A 7,072-nucleotide genomic window follows, 5' to 3' on the forward strand; every position below is an offset into this window, starting at 1 on the left:
GCCAAATGACTTGGTTAATGGCATAATTTGGGTTTGTGTTCTTCATGAAAGTTTTAGGTCTATATCTCATCTATCCACTGGTAAAATTTCAGGTCATCTAGACCTGCCTAGCTCAGGTTATGGCCAAATGAATAAACACTGTTCATTTGGTCAGTTTGTAAAGGGCAGACTAAGATTTTCCTAGTTTGGTCAATTTATTCACTAGGTTTTGGTCACTTTTTAGGCATGCTTCCTAAATAAAAATTGTGTCATTTAGTGTCTATTTTCATTCCCAATTGGTCTCATACCAATTGGACTTGTAAATTTTCATTTTTGGTCCCTTAAAGGGACCTTGGTCATGCTGCCAGTAGCATGACCACACTCAATCCGAATTTGGCTTTGGTTCAAACACTTCTAACACATTCCATTTGGTCACAATTGACCATTTCTCTCTTAAAACTAGGTCCAAGACATCATTTACCAATTTTTCACATTTTTGTCTCTAAACCCTAAGTGTCCAAACCCTAACAACACTAAATTGTTGCATTTAGCTTGCCTAGCATATCAAATTCAAGCAAAACACAAACATATGTATAGTAACCCTAGCTGGCCAAAATTCACTCATGGTCCCTCAATAAAATTTTCTTTTATTTAAGGTTTATTTACAAGTTCAATAAGTTAAAAATGTAGAAATCAAACTAAAATTATCAAGTTTGCTTACTAACATTTCTTAGAACTTCAAATCTCTATCTTTTGTTCTTCTTTCCTCTTTCAATCTTCTTCTTAGGTTGAGATAACAAGCTCTAATGAGGTTTTTATGGAAGCTATTAAGGTTTAATGAAGAAATTTAAGCTTGAGTGTAAGCTTTAATGGAAGTCTAACAATGGAGATGTGAGGGAGAGTGTGAGGGCGACAAGGGATAAGGAAGAGGACCAAATGAGTTTTTTTTTTCTTTTCTTTTATGTATTTTGCCTTATGGAAGACCAAAAAAAAAATCAATTTAATTAATTTATTAATTATAGGATTTATGGCATCATGCATGATGTCATGCATGATGTCATCTTCCTTCACTTTTTCATTTTCTCTCTTTTTTTATTTTTATTTTTCTATTAGTTCTTTAATTTAATTCTCGATTCTAAAATTTTCTTTTCTCCTATTTTATTTGACAATTAGGTCAGGAGTCCGCTCTCGGGGTCATTTGACCAAATTGCCCCTCACCGGTTCAACCCGGTTTGCAAATAATTCAATATTTTATTTGGCTCTTTGATCTAATTATTTGTCTGGCTTAACAGTTCTTTTTCATGATTTTCTCTTTTCCACTGTGTTCGTAATGGTCCTAAGGACCGCAATGTCACATTTTACGGTTCGAAATTTGAGTTTAAATCGACTTCGCAGTCCTTCCCGATAAGGTCACCCATCGCTGTGACTCTCGGCTCGTTTAACTTCTTATGTTCTGTTTTTCTTATTTATACTTAACTAATTGGCAATTACTAATTATTTGTGTTTATAGCTTATTTCGTTGTCTTAAGTGTGGTTCTAATCCCCTTAATTGTCTGGACCGACACCGATCACCGGAACAGTAAAATATACCAGGCTATGCAAATAGGAGTATTACAAAAATCATTTTGGGTCTTCATCTTCCTCATTTGCCATCTCTCATCTCTCCCTTGTCTCTCTCTCAAAATTCCTCCATGAAAGCATATTCTCAAACTTTCTAAACACAAAATTTCACCATAAATCCTTTAATTTTCTTGAGGAAAAATTATAAGCAAACCTTGGAAAGAAGGTTAAAGGAGAAAGAAAGAAGAAAAAGTTGAGGGAATTGAAGATTGAAAAGCTACACCAAGGTTAGTAAGATAAACTTGAATTTCTAGTTGAATTAATTGTGTTTATAGTTGAATAAACTTAGAAATTATGAAAAATGAAAGAGAAAACAATTGTTGGAGGACTATATGTAAATTTTGGACAGCCTATGTAGAGGAGTAATTTTCATGAATTTGATTGAATTAAAAGTGTATGTAAGCTTGAATGAGTGAGAAATGGTGTTGGTATGCTTTGAAGTAGTTAAATGTAACAAATATGTGAATTAGGGTTGGAAGATAAAATTTGGAGAAATGGTCAAATGGTGTGTTTGACCTTGTTTGAGCTAAAGAATGGTCACATGTGACCAATTGTGGTGTGTAGGAAGTATTGGAATTGAGTTTAAATTCGGATTGGTTATGGGCATTCTGCAGGCAGCAGGACCAAGGTCTCTTTCAGGGACCAAAACTATAAATTTACCAATCCAATTGGTGTGAGGCCAATTGAGAATGAAACTAGACACAAAATGACACATTTTTCATTTAGGAATCATGCCCAAAAAGTGACCATAGCATAGTGAACAAATTAGCTAAATCCGGAATTGAGTGTTCTGCCTTATACAAAAATGACCAAATGAACAATATTTGTTCATTTGGCCATAACTTGGGCTAGGCAGGTCTAAATGACCTAAAATTTTCCCAGTAAAAAGATGAGATATAAACCTACAACTTTCATGAAGAACATAAACCCAAATTATGCACTTAACCAAGTCATTTAGCCACCCAAATTTGGTGACCTAAAACTGCCTGAACCAGTTTTGGTGCCCAGAAAATCTAGGTTAGGCTAATCCGGCCAGCCATGTTCAAATGGCTATAACTTGAGCTAAAAAACTCCAAATAGATTGATTCAAAAAGGAGAATAAAGTTAAGACAATAAGGAACAATTTCTATGAAGAAAACTTAGCCAAATTCTAATAGTAACATGACCAATGGAATAGTGCAACATAGGACACCAAAACTGGAAATTTGCAATTTTGCTTAAAAGACCTAAGTTTTGAGAAAATAACCAAAACCAACAAAATTGGTGACCAAAATGTGGTATGTGATTATAGTTGGAGTTCCCATATCTTTTAAGCATAAGAAAGTCAATATTTTGACTTGAATAGTACCATAAATAGTAACCTCAACATGAAAATGTTTAAGGATGAAGTTTAAGCTATAGGAATTAATTATTGAAATTGTTGTGAGGCAAAGTTACTGAAACACTATAAATTTTGTGTTTCAGCTGAAAAAGACCCGGAAAGTCTAAGAGACTAAGTCAAGGCCTAGAGGCGACTCACGTCAGGTTTGTGCACAAAAATTTTTAAATTATAGTTTTCACAATGAAAATTGATTTGTTATACATTGTGAATGTATTTTGTTCATTATGAATTTCAAGAATGTTGTGTTGCCTATTTTACAATGGAAATTTGGAATGAAAATTATTTATGATCTGTATGAAATATTTGAACAATATGGTTTTGAATTTAGTTATGGCTTTGAAAATCTTATTTGAAAAATAGTGTGTTGCCTACTTTGTAAAAGAAAAGTTTGGAATGCAATATATTTGTGAATTGTATGAAATGTTTGAAAACTTGATTTAAATTATTTTTGATTCACACTTGGCATAGCAATATTAATATGTTCCTCCTCCACTTGTGGGGTGAGTTTGATATTTGATCACTTTCCTCCATCTCTGGCTTCCTAGTCTGAGGGGTGAGTTTGGATGAGTACTCATTAGCTAGCTAGCCACCTCCCTCACTGATTTCGATTAATAGGGTGAGTTTGCCTTGTCGTGGTGTACAACACGGCATGTTTGGTGTAACACCTCTCACCCGTCTACAGTATAGCCGAGCAAGGCGTGCTACACGGCATGCCGGAACACCTAGTCTATGATTATTTCATTTCTTGAACTAAATTTGATTTTAAGAAGTCTTTTGTGTAATATTCATATCATGCTGATACTATTGTCATACTTTGATAAAATCAGTGTTTCAAGATTGGTAATAAAAATTTGGCAAGGTGCCGTCTATATTTAGGACAAACTGTCCCTCCAAACCTGTTGAAAACAGTTTAATATAATGATATCAAAATCTCAAATATTTCACCGTCTCTATTTCTCAATAAAGTCAACAGACTTTTACAGTTATTAAATAGTTCCATAATACAGTCCATAATAATTTAAATATATATAGAAAATCTCCATGTCATTTAATATGTACAAAATATTATAAACTTTAGAGCTTTCATAACATTACAAAATACAGGGCTGAATTTCAAATATACAACAAAAGTACAAAATACAAGATATCCTAAGTCTACCATGTATGCAATGCAGTGCAGATGACTCTGGACTCCTGTTGTGACACCCCTTACCCGTGTACAGTATACCCGAGTAAGTAATGCCACCTGGTGTACCGGCACACTCTAATATTTCTCAATTAATTTAGAAAATGCTTTTGCACATAATTTATGAAATACTAATTATTTAAACCATTTATCAAAAGTATCATGCATTTAAGGTTCCGAAAAATTTTAAGAAAATCCGGCGGAGTACCGGCTAAAATGGAGAAAACCGTTCTTCGGAACCTGTTAAAAACACTTCCAATACTTTTATTTCATCATCTCAACAATATTTCTCAAACATTCATTATCAACACCAAATTCAATATCATGATTTCCACATTTCAATTTCCATTTTCATTCATCATTCACATGTGATGTTCGCATGTAAATCACAAGTAAACATCTACTTTTCCATTAACAAATAAAATTTTCATAATTTACATATACATCAAAATATATTACATGAGATCAAATACATATGAGAAAATACAAATCTACTACAAAATATCAAAATGACAAACTGACACCTAGTGCCCTACCGATGCACTGCAGGTAGTGAGGTGACACAGACACTGAGCAGAACTGTCAGATGGACTCACCCAGTCTGTGGTCTACTGGGCTCACGATCGGGATCTCCAGTACCTACGCGTGGCAAAAGCAACGCGCTAAGCAATAATGCTTAGTGGTGCAATAATATAATAGAAGAAAATAGCAAAAAAATAAATGTGTATGCAAAGTGTATGCTTTCTTTGTTTGATTTTGGTATATTCATTAATTCATTAACTTTGTTCACTTTTATTCATTTGGTTGCCCCAAGTAACCTACACTAGACGACTGGACTGGATAACGGGTAAACTGGCACTGGGTACCTAGTACCTCGGGCCGTCACACCATTGGTTGCATATGCATCTCCCGGTGTGCAGAGCGACTAACAAGTCAGTAAATAATGTCGAGCACAAGGCCAAGTCTCAATGTAAAGTCAGAATGGCTAAAAGCCATGAAATCACAGAATGGCATTGTTGCCATGTGCAGTACTGCTAACGGAACCCTATTGGCATGCCAAACCATCCAAACCAATCTTGTTAGGTATACTAGGGCATTTGAAACTCTTAAATTTGTCAATTTGTGAATTTCAACTTTTTTTTAGTGTCACTATTCATCATTGGTCAACAAAAATGTTGACTTTTAGAATAAAAATGTGTACATTGCCTTTGGCACTCCCAACATACCACATTTGGTGTTTAAAACTTGTTGGCATTAAGTGTTAATGCAATTTCAAAGTGTAACCCACACTAGCAGAAAATTTCAGTTTTGATGCCCTAACTTCACTGTTCCATTGGACACTGTTACTGTTAGAATTTGAAGAAATGTAAAACATGAAAGTTGTTCCTTATTTTGTCTAGTTGAATTTTCTTTTTTGAATCACTCCATTTGGAGTTTTGTAGCTCCAGATATGGCTCAAAAACCCAAGCTGGCCGGATTTCAAATTCTGCAGATTTACCATATCTACAGTAACATGAACAGTGACTTGAGTCACTTGGTTGACTGAGTTCTGGCCATAATTTGGGGTAGGTTCCTTCATGAAAGTTGTTTGTCTATGTCTTAAATTGTTGCTGTAAAAATTTCAGACCAATTGACCAAATCTACAGTGAGTTATGGCCAAATGAACAGTTACTGTTCATTTGGTCAAATTCTGCAGAGGCAGTTTCAGGGTTCCGGATTGGGGCCAAGTTTTGGTCCTCTTGCTTTGGTCTTTTGGGCATGGTTTCTTCAGCAAAAATGTGCCATTATAAGCCTAGTTTCATGTCCAATTGGCCAAAATTCAATTGGACTTACACAGCCCAAGTTATGGCTGTGCAAAGGGACTGAAATTTCAGTCCCTATGCTGCTGTCCATAGGGCAGATTTCACCTCACTTTGCCATAGCATTTTTCAGTCCCATTTATGGTCAACATATCTAAAATGGTCACTAATTGACCATTACAATGTGCCCTAACAATTTCCTAAGCCAATTCACATTTTCACCCTTCCAAACCCTAATATCCAACTAAATTTACTCATGAACTTAATTAACATACTTAGTTTAATGTCCATGTGTTTTAATACTTTAACCATCATTTCTAGCCACTTTAAATTTATCAAAACAATCAACCTCATACTTCCATAGGGCTGCTGAAAATTTAAAGTACCATAACTCATGTAATTTACTTCAATTCTTTAAAATTTCTTAGCTCAAATGATATTCTAACTAAGATTAAAAGAAGGAGAATGAAGTTTGTAGCACTAACCTCACTTAGGGCAGATTTTTCCCACCTCTAAACTTCACTTTCCTTCACTTTCAAGGCTGCCAAAAGGTTGTTTAAGGTGTGGAGTAAAATTTTAATGAAGAGAGGTTAGGGTTTTGTGGTGAAACAAGGGAGAAATTAAGCTTGAGAAGTGAGGTTTAATGGAGTTTGAGAGAGGGAGAGAGGTTCACGTTTTGGCTGCACTAAGGAGAGAAGGATGGCTGCTGAAATTTTGTTGAATTTGGTCTTCTCTTATCTCTTTTAATGGTTAGTCAAACAATGGCTTAAGTGTGATTGGTCCCACTTTTTAAATGATGTCATTTTTGCCTTATTTTTGCATTTTCTTTTCTTTTCTTCCACTACTCATTTAAATTTTCATTTCTAGTAATATTTCTTCATATTTGATGTCATATTAATTATTTACTCAACTGGGCAAGTCGGCCAAAAATCACCTCGGAAGGCGAAATGACCAAAATGCCCTCCGTTTGGCTTAACGGGTCAAAATTGTCTGTACCGATTGAAAAATTTTTCTAAGTATTTTCTTGGCATTCTAATGCCATGGGAACCTCAATTACCCTTCTCTGGAGTCCCAAAAATTATTTTATAATTTTTCCCCCGGGTCTAG

At 34.8% G+C, this 7,072-nt stretch overlaps 1 long non-coding RNA gene across 1 annotated transcript; it reads right to left on the minus strand.

The window, feature by feature from the left end:
- Positions 1 to 4,548: 4,548 nt before the first annotated feature.
- Positions 4,549 to 6,665, minus strand: LOC131175435 (uncharacterized). Its single transcript, XR_009145639.1, has 2 exons — positions 6,451 to 6,665; positions 4,549 to 4,805 (listed from the first exon to the last, which is right to left on the minus strand). It is a non-coding gene; the product is annotated as an uncharacterized LOC131175435 (long non-coding RNA).
- Positions 6,666 to 7,072: the final 407 nt, after the last annotated feature.

This window comes from Hevea brasiliensis, chromosome 17, assembly GCF_030052815.1.
Source record: "Hevea brasiliensis isolate MT/VB/25A 57/8 chromosome 17, ASM3005281v1, whole genome shotgun sequence".
Classification (NCBI taxonomy): domain Eukaryota; kingdom Viridiplantae; phylum Streptophyta; class Magnoliopsida; order Malpighiales; family Euphorbiaceae; genus Hevea; species Hevea brasiliensis.